This window comes from Bos grunniens, chromosome 23 (genome assembly GCF_055505025.1).
Source record: "Bos grunniens cultivar Pamir isolate PY7600 chromosome 23, Bosgru_T2T1.0, whole genome shotgun sequence".
Lineage (NCBI taxonomy): Eukaryota > Metazoa > Chordata > Mammalia > Artiodactyla > Bovidae > Bos > Bos grunniens.
Window position 1 is genome coordinate 31872393 of NC_141187.1, and position 12754 is coordinate 31885146.

Sequence of the window (12754 nt, forward strand, 5' to 3'; positions counted from 1 at the left end):
TATTGGATGAAAACCCCTACCTTAATGTATGGGTACTATACAACTGACTAAAATTTTCCTGAGTACCTATGATGTGTCAAGTCCTGTGCTAGTAGGTGTAGTGACAGAGTGGTTATCATCTGCCGGGGTCCAGCCCCAGCAGGATCCAGGGGTACCCTCAGGATGACGGCATATGCGATAAGGAAAGTAAAAAAAGCGAAGAGAAAGAGGCTTGATCTTCCTTGATTAACACAGAAAGCCAATAAAGCTACTGTGTTCCAAGGAGTCATCTTGAAAGAAGAAGAGAGAGAGAAAAAGAGAGAAAAGGAAAAAAAGAACGACACGGGGAGACCAAGCTTTGGTGAGCGAGGCCCATAACTTTATTTTCAAAAGGAACTTTTATACCTTGACTTGTACATAGAGGGAAATGAAAGATGCAAAGTCATATAGAGTCAGCCCAAACAGTACATCTGTTTTGTCTTTATCAAAACCAGGATTTTTTCTGCATACCTTTCCCATAAACAATGTTGTGTACATTATCTTGTGGCCTTGGAGGCCTGTGAACATTTTATGACCCTTTATTGATAAAGGCTGATCAGCCAGAAAACTTGTTTTCCCTTAAAGTGTTTCTTCTTTATTTCTCCCAGCCTCAGAAAGTACTAAACAGTTACATTCTCACGGAGCAAAGGTGCAGTGGGTCACAACAAAGAAAGAACCAATTAGCTCAAAGGTCTAATATGGTTAACTCCAAGGCTGCTACTTGTTTTTCTTACATTCCAACTGTGTTAACTAACGCATTCCCAGGTGCACAATGGATAAGGGATATGGGAACTTGGCAGCAAGCATTGGCCCAATAATGAAGCCCTTTACCAGTACTGTCTATTCTAATAATTTTTCATCCCTTAAAGGACTCTATGCTCATTAGGATTTTTAGAATGTTTTGGCTTCCCGTGCCTTTCAAGGTTGGGGAGTTGTGAACAATCAAGTGTGCTAATTGCAAGAGTATGGATAAACCTGTCAGGCAAGCTAGAATGCCAACAGAGGGGTTAAAATAGAAATATTCCTTTCATGCCCAGGAGACTTATTAACTAAAACCCTAAGTTGACTTTTTCCAGAGAAAGGTGGTCGGGGATAGCCCCTGTTAATGTCAGAAGAGTTGGTGAAAGGCACAAAATAGTAAGAGAGACAGATTTTGGTTTTGGGGTGGATGCTCGAGCAGATTCAGGGGGTCCCTTGAGGCCTGATCCGCCTTTGCCTGTCGGGTTCTGTCCTCATGACCTTTGTCATGGGTGGGATCTCCCGTGGTGGCTCCCGGCAATCATCTGTGATTTTACAGAACTAACAATCACAGATAAAATTTCAGTTTTCTACTGAACAGGAATATTTTATTATTGATAAAATGTTATGTGATTACTTCATTAAAATTCTACATAATTTAGTTCATTTAGCAACACTTTGTAACAAAAGTTTACCTTCAAAATGCTATACTTTTTACCCTAAGATCCCAAATATTTCACAGACTATTTCAGTTACTTTTAAAAAACATCCCTGTCCCTCCATCATGGATTAAGTGATGTCAGCAATAGTAGTAGACTGAATATATCCTAACTAGTCTCTACTTTCAAATTGCTCTCGGGCACTCTCCTTTGATACTTTTCCATACATTTTCTCTTTAACTAAAAAATATAGAAAGCCTTTGACTGTGTGGATCACAATAAACTGTGGAAAATTCTGATATGCAGATCAGGAAGCAACAGTTAGAACTGGACATGGAACAACAGACTGCTTCCAAATAGGAAAAGGAGTACGTTAAGGCTGTATATTGCCACCTTGCTTATTTAACTTCTATGCAGAGTACATCATGAGAAACGTTGGGCTGGAAGAAGCACAAGCTGGAATCAAGATTGCCGGGAGAAATATCAATATCCTCAGATATGCAGATGACACCACCCTTATGGCAGAAGTGAAGAGGAACTAAAGAGCCTCTTGATGAAAGTGAAAGAGGAGAGTGAAAAAGTTGACTTAAAGCTCAACATTCATAAAACTAAGATCATGGCATCTGGTCCATGGGACCAGAAAATAGATGGGAAATAGATGGGGAAATAGTGGAAACCGTGGCTGACTTTATTTTTTGGGCTCCAAAGTCACTGCAGATGGTGATTGCAGCCATGAAATTAAAAGACGCTTACTCCTTGGAAGGAAAGTTATGACCAACCTAGATAGCATATTCAAAAGCAGAGATACATTACTTTGCCAACAAAGGTCTGTCTAGTCAAGGCTATGGATTTTCCAGTGGTCAGGTATGGATGTGAGAGTTGGACTGCGAAGAAAGCTGAGAGCTGAAGTTGAACTGTGGTGTTGGAGAAGACTCTTGTGAGTCCCCTGGACTGCAAGGAGATCCAACCAGTCCATCCTAAAGGAGATCAGTCCTGGGTGTTCATTGGAAGGACTGATGGTGAGGCTGAAACTCCAATACTTTGGCCACCTCATGCGAAGAGCTGACTCATTGGAAAAGACCTTGATGCTGGGAGGGATTGGGGGCAGGAGGAGAAGGGGACGACAGAGGATGAGATGGCTGGATGGCATCACTGACTCGATGGACGTGAGTCTGGGTGAATTCCGGGAGTTGGTGATGGACAGGGAGGCCTGGCGTGCTGCGATTCATGGGGTCGCAAAGAGTCGGACACGACTGAACGACTGAACTGAACTGAATCTCATTTTTTTAAAAAAAAGACCACTTCTTCCCTGTATATAATATAATCAGACCTTTGAAGAATTACACACGACTTCCCCTGATCATAGTAGGGCTCACTTAAACGGTGCAGCATATAATGGATCAGGTTGTTCAGCTAAAGGATGAGCCGTCTGGAGACAGGGATTATGTGGGGAGGAGACCCGTGGACTCGCGAAGTTCGCATAGGTGAGGTTGGAGCGGGTAGAGCAAGTAGTCTCTGGGCTTGGAGAGTATGCTACACCACGTACTGAAAGCAAACTAATCCCCTCCCTGAACTTTATAAATGAAGAACATGATCACATTCAGCGAAAAGTAGGTCGGTTTGCACAGTTGTTTTCTTTAGTAAGAAATCACACACAAACTCTGACTTAAGTTCCGTGTGAGCGGGGAGAAGAGCGTCTCTGTTTTCTAGGTGAAGAAATAAAAAATAACTTCCCACTGCTGACTCCCAAACGCAGTTGACAAATTGGAGACTCCTGATCTCTACATCCCGAGTTTCGGTGGGTGCTGTGCCGGCGATTTCTCATCCTCTTTTTTTTTTTTTTTTAATGACTGATTCGAGTTTATGACTTCGAGTTTGAGGGAATTATGCATTGGCTGCTTCTCCCTTTACTTTCGAGTATCAGAAAAATAGCACAGAAGGCAAATGTGAATCTCCTAAAGTAGGAACCTGTTTGCGGATTTTATTAGTGGATGAAATGACAGAGTTGTATGTACAGGGGGAAAATAGGAAAAATAACACAGGTTTGTGCAAGTCTTTTAAACTGCTAAGAAGAAGTTTGAGGTGGGGTACTTACGTGGTAGCGTGGCCGAGCGGTCTAAGGCGCTGGATTAAGGCTCCAGTCTCTTCGGGGGCGTGGGTTCGAATCCCACCGCTGCCATCTCTATTGTAGACCCATTTCTTTAAAGCAGTCGTGTGACCCCTTTAAAAGTTCCTACGGAAGAGAGTATGTCAAATGGTTTTGAAATGTTCTTACAGATTTAAGAAATAAGCAGAAATTGGTTGATAGTTATTAGAATGTATTAATTGAAAATCAGTCTTCATCCTATTTCATTCCACTCCAGCACTGGATTCTGATTCCTCTCACAAACATATAAGGAATGATAACTTCACGCCTGAAGTTAAAGATGTGCTTTTTGCATGCAAACCAGAAGAAGCCTATTATTTTTCTCATATTTTGCACTTTTCAAATCTATTCTATTGCACCTTGCCTTTTCAGTTCAGTTCAGTTCAGTCACTCAGTCGTGTCAGACTCTTTGCGACCCCATGGACTGCAGCCCGTCAGGCCTCCCTGTCCATCACCAACTCCCAGAGCTTACTCAAACTCATGTCCATTGAGTCCATGATGCCATCCAACCATCTCATTCTCTGTCATCCCCTTCTCCTCTCACCTTCAATCTTTCCCAATGAGTCAGCTCTTCGCATCGTGTGGCCAAAGTATTGGGGCTTCAGCTTCTGATCAGTCCTTCCAATGAATATTCAGGACTGATTTCCTTTAGGATTGACTGGTTGGATCTCCTTGCAGTCAAGGGACTCTCAAGAGTCTTCTCCAACACCACAGTTCAAAAGCATCAATTCTTCGGTGCTCAGCTTTCTTTATGGTCCAACTTTCACATCTATACCTGACTACTGGAAAAACCCTTTGATTATAGGGACCTTTGTTAGCAACGTAACGTCTCTGCTTTTTAATATGCTGTTTAGGTTGGTCATAGCTTTTCTTCCAAGGAGGAAGCGTCTTTTAATTTCACGGTTGCAGTCACCATCTGCAGTGATTTTGGAGCCCAAGAAAATAAAATCTGTCACCGTTTCCAATGTTTTACCATCTTGTTGCCATGAAGTGATGGGACCAGATGCTGTGATCTTTGTTTTTTGAACGTTGAGTTTTAAGCCTCCATTTCCATATCAGCATAGAAATAGCTTATTTTCCTTTTGTCTCAAAAATATTCCATGTTATGGATATATTTTTATTTAACAAGTCACATTTAACAATATAAACAACACAAATAAATAACATCTGCATTTCATAAGTGTGTGTATTAGAGAAATTTTTGAAAATGCAATTGCTGAATTAAATGTGTGTGATGGTAATTTTGGTGGTTCTTGTCTTAGTCTTTCCTAAATGTTACTAATTTATCCCCAGAGAGCCAAGGAAGGGCTTGTTTCCTTGACACCATGACCCACACAGAACATTGCTGGGACATTGAGAATTAACAGCCATTAAATTCTTACAGAGCCCCAGATGTTGTCATAGTTCTTTTATATTCTCAGTAATATATAAGAAAGTTCATATTATTATTCCTATTTTATTAAGAGAAAGAAACTGAAGTTATAACCAGTTAATCTCTTGTCTGTAGGTGGAGGAATCAGGATGTTACTTCTGTAGGGCAGACTGAAAAAAAATGATCCTTCAAAAAATATTTTCACCCTAATTCCTGGAAGCTGTCAATATTACCTTATATGGCAAAAAAAAAAAAAAAAAAAAAATTAAAAATGAGAGCGTCTTTGCAGAGGGGATTGAGTTTAGGATCTTGAGATGGGGAATTTATCCTGGATTATCCAGATGGAGCTTGAATGCCATGCCAAGTGTTCTTAAAGGAGAGAGGCATAGGGAGATTATGGAACAGAAGAAGATGTGAATATAAAGGCAGAGGAAATGCAACTGCAAATCAAGGAAGGCTGGTAGCCATCAAAAGCTGGAAGAGACAAGGACAGATTCTCCCCTACAGCCTCCACAGGGAGTATGACCCTGTCAAAACCTTGATTTCTGCCCAGTGATACTGACTTTGGACTTCCGACCTCCAGAACTGTGGGAAAATTAATTTCTGTTCTTTAAAGCTACTGAGCTATGGTAATTAGTTACAAAAGCCACAGGAAACTCATACAATGACTTCAAGTGCTAATAGGCAACACTACTGCAAACAATTATTTTTGTTTGTTTTTTTACCAATCTGCTTGATAGAAAATATTATTTCATTGTAGTTCTTTAGTTTGAATGTCTCTGGGAAACTCCACCAACTAGGACAGAGAAAAGGACTGGATTAGGGAGGTTTCCCACCCTAGAGAAGGAAATGGCAACTCCAGTATTCTTGCCTGGAGAATCCTATAGACAGAGGAGCTTGGTGGGCTACAATCCATAGGGTCAGACACGACTGAGCTGCACCCCCGACTCGCCCCCCCCCCCACCTCCCCCCACACCTTTAGCTACTTGCCCTCGGTGAAATAACTCTTCTTATCTAAACTAATTCCGGAAGCAGGAGTTTTTCTTTAGCTTTTAAGGAAGAGCCTATTTACTTAGGTTCCGTTTGCGGACCTGTGGGGCCTGGGATATGGCAGTGGGGTCTGAACCCATGTTTCTACAGAAATTAGAGACTTAATTCTGCATCCTAGAAGGGCTCCCACACTACCTCCAAAAGGGCTTTTAATTAAACATGTTTCTTATTTCAAAAACATATTAAGAAACTTCTGTAGTTTTAAATAGACTGCTTTTTCTGCTTCCTTTGTACAAAATAGGAGCTTTGATTCCTACCCTTGGGAATATCAGAGGCCCACGTGCGAGCCTCACCTGCTTTATCCTACCACGGTTCCCCCCGGTCAGCTACCTCTGTCGCCTTCTGGGCGTTCAGGTGGACCGAAGTCGCGATCAGGGTACTAACCTCAGACCTAGATCTCGGCCTGTCCCCTCCGGGGATGCGACTTGGGAGAGGGAAGGGCGGGTCATAGCGGAGTGCAGGAACCTGGTTAGAGGGAAGAAGGCATTGCCTTCTTTGCGAGTTGAGGACCTGTTGCTCTGGAAAGCGGGCCCTTGGTGGGTAGGGTTCAGTGGGTGGTTCTCTGGAACTGTAAGGCTCTCCACCTAAGGAGGATGGTACGTGGATCCAGTGAACACTCTGTGGTCCCCAGGGGACCGTTAGGCCCTCTCCCGTTCAGCACTCCGAGGGGCTTTACAACTATGGTTGTGTGATCTGAGTCTTTACAACCACCTTGACACTGGCGTTTTTGGATTTTTAGAGAGCGATATGCCTGACTGTAGCTTAACTCTACACTTCCAGCCGCCTTCTCCGCTCGCGGTCCTTCCCCTTCAAGTCACCGCTTGCTGAGTGCAAACGTGTAGGAACGCTAGGTGCCCCGACTCGGCGGTCTAACGAGCTTAGACTAGTTAGTGGAGTTCCATTTTTAGAGCACCTCACTTAGGATACTGGAACGAAGAAACTTAGTTACGAAAGTCGAGGTGCAGTAACATCAAAGTTTGCTTTTAGAAGAATTTATCCCTTTTAGGGAGAAGGCAATGGCACCCCACTCCAGTACTCTTGCCTGGAAAATCCCATGGATGGAGGAGCCTGGTGGGCTGCAGTCCATGGGGTCGCTGAGAGTCGGACACGACTGAGCGACTTCACTTTCACTTTTCACTTTCCTGCATTGGAGAAGGAAATGGCAACCCACTCCAGTGTTCTTGCCTGGAGAATCCCAGGGACGGGGGAGCCTGGTGGGCTTCCGTCTATGGGGTCTCACAGAGTCGGACACGACTGAAGCGACTTAGCAGTAGCAGCATCCCTTTTAGAAAAAGTGAGTAGCTCCGACTTTTATTGACGATTCCCATTGAATTAGTTGAAGTCCTGTTGGTTCCAACATTCAAGCTGCCCGAAACTTTTCCAGCTTGTATCTGTTCTGCAGCGCGTCTAAGTAAGCAAAACGTCTTCTTGAAGTTTATCTCTTTTCTCATAGTAAACTGCTCTAAATCCCACAAACTGCCTCAAGAATATTTAATCTCACGGTAAGGACAGACCGAGTATAATGCGGGTTTATGCGCAGGCTCCATGGCTTAGTTGGTTAAAGCGCCTGTCTTGTAAACAGGAGATCCTGGGTTCGAATCCCAGTGGGGCCTCTTCCTTTTTCCTCCCCTCTTCATGGGGACCCAGATTCTTCATTAACTCCCCACTGCTTCTATTTCTCCAGTGTACTAGGTATTACTGTAAATTTTGATTCAATCATGCAAAAGCAGCTGTAACTGCAAAAATTCTCAGTTCTAAAGAAAAGGCGAGGACTTGCCGACGTTCCGGCCTCAAGACACTGCCCTTCCAATGCAGGAGATGAGGGTTCATCCTTGCAGGGTTGGAGCCAGAAACGAGCAAACAAACAAAACTTGGAAGAGAAGATGGTGGGTCACTTTATGGAAACAAAGAAAATAGCCTTTTGTTTTTCATCTTTAGCTGTCCTCTCATTTCTAACTGGGAGGTGGGGAGTGGGGGGTGGGGACAAAACTGTACCAACTCTTAAAGCCTATTTCTGAGCTCCCATGCAACTTATTAGTGATTTTAGGGAACTCAGCATTATGTTATCTGTTTTATATATGATTTTCCAAATATTACTACATTATAATAATGGTAATTTACATTTGCTTGTATTCCTTCAGTCTTCATGGAAGGGCTTTAGTCCTAAAGGGAATACATAAATTGGCCCCACTAGAACCTAAACTTTAATTTTATAATTAAAAAGAAAACAACAGAATGATTCTATAATGCAATGATTCCCAAGCCCAATATACATTTAAATTGCCTTGGGAACTAGTTAAAACTCATCCCCAGAGGTTTTAATTCTGTTTTGGTGGACGTCCCAGAGATGTGTGTTTTTCACAAGCACCCCAAGTGATTTTGAAGTAAATGAATCACATTTGCAAGTATCCAGCTTAAAATATTGCACACAGAGCAGAACTGAAAGTGAGGTCACTTTTGTATACTCTTAGCACTTTTGTACTGATTCATGAACATCTGCTTACTCTCATTATCATCAAGTTACCATTAATGGAAATCTGCTACATTCCAAGAGTTTCCAGACATGCTGTCATCTAATTAGCCCAACAATCCTGTCAAATATGTGTTATAATCAGTTCTTTAAAGATGAGGAAACAGATTCAATAATATTCACGGTAACAAAGTGACAAAGTTAAATTTCAAATTCAGATCTAATTCTGGAATCCATGCTTATCTCATGATATCTATCTTCTATTTCATTAGAGTCAAGAATGAAGTTTTTGGCCACACAGCTAAATAAAATAAAGCAACTTAGACTGATCTCAATCCTTAGTCCTATTCGTTGGGAATCCTGAGATAACTTTCTGTTTTCTACTGGAAGATAATCATCCCAGTGAACAGTTGCTTAATGCATTTAACTTAGGGAGGAGGAAAATATAAAACCTCAGAAGTCTATGTAGGAGGTTCTCCATGAAAAAATGAGCAGGCCATATAGACAAACTCAATTAATCTTCTCCATCTCCTAGACTCTGTTATTTGGTTGGTTTTGGTTTTGTTTGTTTGTTTTTGTTTTTTGCCTTGGACATGCTCTCTTCACGCCCTGATTCTTTAGATTTAAACATAGTGTATTAGTCAGCTAGTGAAAAGTGATAGTGTCTCAGTCATGACCAGCTCTTTGTGACCCCTCGGACTATAGTCAGCCAAACTCCTATGTCCATGGAATTCTCCAGACAAGAATACTGGAGTGGGTTGGAGTGAGTAGCCATTCCCTTTTCCAGGGGATCTTCCTGACTCAGGGATCAAACGCAGGCCTCCTGCATTGCAGGCAGATTCTTTACCGTCTGAGTCACCAGGGAAGCCCTGTTAAGATGGAATTAATGAGTGGAAGAACTGATGCAATCTTCAATCGTGACCAAAAGTATAAACAAAAGATAGACACTATCTCCAAGGAAATTAATTCACCAATGACAGCCCCTATGGGATCACTGACACACTGGGTGCAAACTGGTTTTATTTGCCTTTAAATCAAATTTGGAACCAATACAGATTATTCGATGCCTCCAGAATCACATTCACCCTACTTGCATATGGAGACCCTTAGTGACTTTTACTGAAGCCCTGACCTTATCATATTTGCTTCCCTCTCTCAGGATTGTTGGAATCCAACCCTTTTGCAACCTTTCTCTTGACTAAACTTCTATAGCTAAAGACATCTCCTAAATACAAATTCAAATAAGAAGAGGTAAGTTCTAGTGATGTCTCTTTCTATTCACACCATCCTAGATGATATTGGGTTTTGTTCAGTTTTGTTTTGAGATAGAAAACGAAGGTTCTGAGTTTTGGACAAGATCAGGCAGGATAAGATACCTCTATGAGCTAAATGGTTTCTCATTATGCCAGACCAATGGTTGTCATTTGTTCAAAATCATGTTAATCCCAGAATTATGTCCAAAAAAATCCAATTATCTAGGAGATGGGGAGGAATCAGAAGGCAGGTCAGCCACCAAAAAGCAATTCTCTAAAGACCAATACTGTCATTTTTGTTACACCCCAATGTGAAGATCAGAAAGAATTTCTCAGTAATAAATTCTTTATCTTTTTGCTTTAAAATGAATGAATGAAGGCCAGTACTCTGAAGATAAATTTGAGGATTAAAAAATATAAACAATAACCAATGGTTAAAAAAAAATGAGGATTTGCAAAGTGGAGTGGGGTCAATGGGATCTTGGTCTTCAGCCATTTTATACTCAAATGTATGAACTTCCTGGCAAATGTAGTCTATTATCTTTTCTGGAGACATACTCCATTGCCTCTGCTTCTGCCTCTTTCTAACTGTGTCCCCGTCCTTGGTGGTTAAACAACCACAACAAACCATCCTAGTCATGAATTCAGGTAGCTGTATGATATTTTATAAATGAGTAGTTGGTCAAGTTGAACTAGAGGTATCTGGGTGAAGCAGGAATCCATCCTCTAGTGAATGGATCCTCAGGGCCAATTGTTATAGGTTAAATTTATTTTTTTTCTGAGCTCTTTTCTTGGTTAAATCATGTATTCCTATCAATTCTTATATACATGCTTCTTTCTGTTAACTGAATTTTCATTCTCTCAGCACCTCAGATTGAAACTTCAAACGTTCTTTCAGCTCTTTCCTCTCTCCAACATTCCTACTCTGCTCTTCATTCCCACTGCCACTACCAGAGCTAACGTTCTCAGCCTCTCTCCAAAAGACTCTTGTTGTAACCTCCCAGCTTCTGGTCTCTTTTTGAATCCCTTGTTATTCAGTCATAATAAATGTTTTAAAGCGCTGCTCTAATCATTTCACACCTCTTCTTTTTTAAAAAATGAATTTAAAAAATTCATTTTTAAATGAATTTGATTAGATTCCTTGCCTAGTATTCAAGATTTTCCATATCCTGGACCCAAGCTGTTTTTACAACTTGATTTTCCACCACCTCACATTGTGGACCCTGTGCTGCAACAATTGATGAGGTGTGCTTTCCATGCTTTCAGATAATGTATATCCCTTCAATGCCTTCACCATCATTGGTAAATATTCAGATCCCTTCCATTCCTTCATACTTAATTTTCTGTTATATTAAAGACATATATGTTTACAGTTAAAAAAATAAAATAATATATAGGGTTACGATGAAAAATAGCAGTTCCCTTCCTCATCATTTCTCACTCTCAATTCCCATTCTCCTGAGGTAACACATTTTTAATAACTTAGTGTTTTCTTCTGTATACCCATATTTCTTAATAACATGCTTTTATTCTATCTGCATTTTTACTTTTAAATATGATTTATTACTTACTACAAAAAATGAGAACTTTTAACCCTTACATAACAAAGAGAGAGCAAAAGTGAGGGTGAGAGAGAGAGATCTATGCTTCACTCTCCAGATCCTCTTATATCTTTTTGGTTTGATCACTGTGGAGTGTATACACTTCCACGACCTTATAAACATTAGCCACAGTGGAATCATGTAATGAACTATTGTTACCTAAAAAATAAATCTCTCAGTTCTCATAGATGATCAAATTATACAATTCCTGTTGTTTTTGTTTGTTTTTGGAGACATTACAAGGAATCTTGTCCTCATCACCAGTCTGTTTTCATCAATCAAGTTAATGCAAATATTACATAACCCACACATGTCTTCAGGGTCCTTCTACTATATGCTAAGGGAATTCTGACAAGTCAACATCATTTAGGTGGGACCCCTTAAACCCAGGTTTTAGTGTTAACTAAAACAACAGAAAAAAAAATTAAAATCATACCCATGGCTCCAGCCAGTAAACTGAAACAAGCCTCTCTGATAAAGGTAACAATGATAAATTCATAACAATCTCAGAATTCATTCTCGTATACTGTCTCCACATTTCTGCCCCAAATTAGCAAGGACCTGTAGTGTTTCTTGCCCTGGCAGAGCCTGCAGCAGTCTTAACCCTGTTTACTTGGTGGAGAGGGCCATGAGGAGAATTGTTCCTTTTACTCTGCATCGCACTCAGTAAGGAAGTATTAGGATTTTTAAGATTTTATCTTTAGAACAGTTTTATATCACAGCAGAACTGAGCAAGAGTACAGAGATTTCCCATATAACCCTTACTCCCCACACATGCATAACCTCCTCCTTTATCAACATCTCGCACCAGGCTGGTACAATTGTTACAACTGATGAACCTATTCAGGAAGTCATAATCACCCCAAATCCATAATTACATTATGGTTCTGTCTGGTATTGTACATTCTGTGAGTTTGGAAAAATGTATAATGACACGCATACACCATTATATCATACTGAGTAGTTTCATTGCCTAAAAATCCTCTGTGTTCTACCTAGTCATCCCTCCCTTCTTCCTATACATTGGCTGATCTTTTTACTGTATTCCTAGGTTTACATTTTCCAAACATACTGTACGATAGTTGGAATCATACTGTAAATTATGTTGCCTTTTCAGATGGCTTCTTTCAGTTAGTAATTAGCACTTGAAGTTCTATGTCTTTTTGTGGCTTGACAGCTTGTGTCTTTTTAGCACTGAATTGTCTGGATGTACCACAGTTAATTTACCCATTCACCTTCTGAAGGACATCTTGGTTGTTTCCAAATTTTGGCAATTATGAGTAGAGCTGTTACAAACATCTTTGTGCAGGCTTTTGTGTGGATATAAGTTTTCAGCTCCTTTGGGTAAACACCCAGGTGTGTGATTTCTGGATCACACGATTAAGAGTATGTTTAGTTTTGTAAGAAACTGCCAGAGTGTCTTCCAAAGTGGCCATACCATTTTGTA

General features: G+C 40.7%; 2 non-coding genes across 2 annotated transcripts; both read left to right on the forward strand.

Moving 5' to 3' along the window:
- Positions 1–3512: 3512 nt before the first annotated feature.
- On the forward strand, positions 3513–3594 carry TRNAL-AAG (transfer RNA leucine (anticodon AAG)). The gene has a single exon. It is a non-coding gene; the product is annotated as a tRNA-Leu (tRNA).
- A 3928-nt stretch (positions 3595–7522) lies between these two features.
- Positions 7523–7596, forward strand: TRNAT-UGU (transfer RNA threonine (anticodon UGU)). Its single transcript has one exon. It is a non-coding gene; the product is annotated as a tRNA-Thr (tRNA).
- Positions 7597–12754: the final 5158 nt, after the last annotated feature.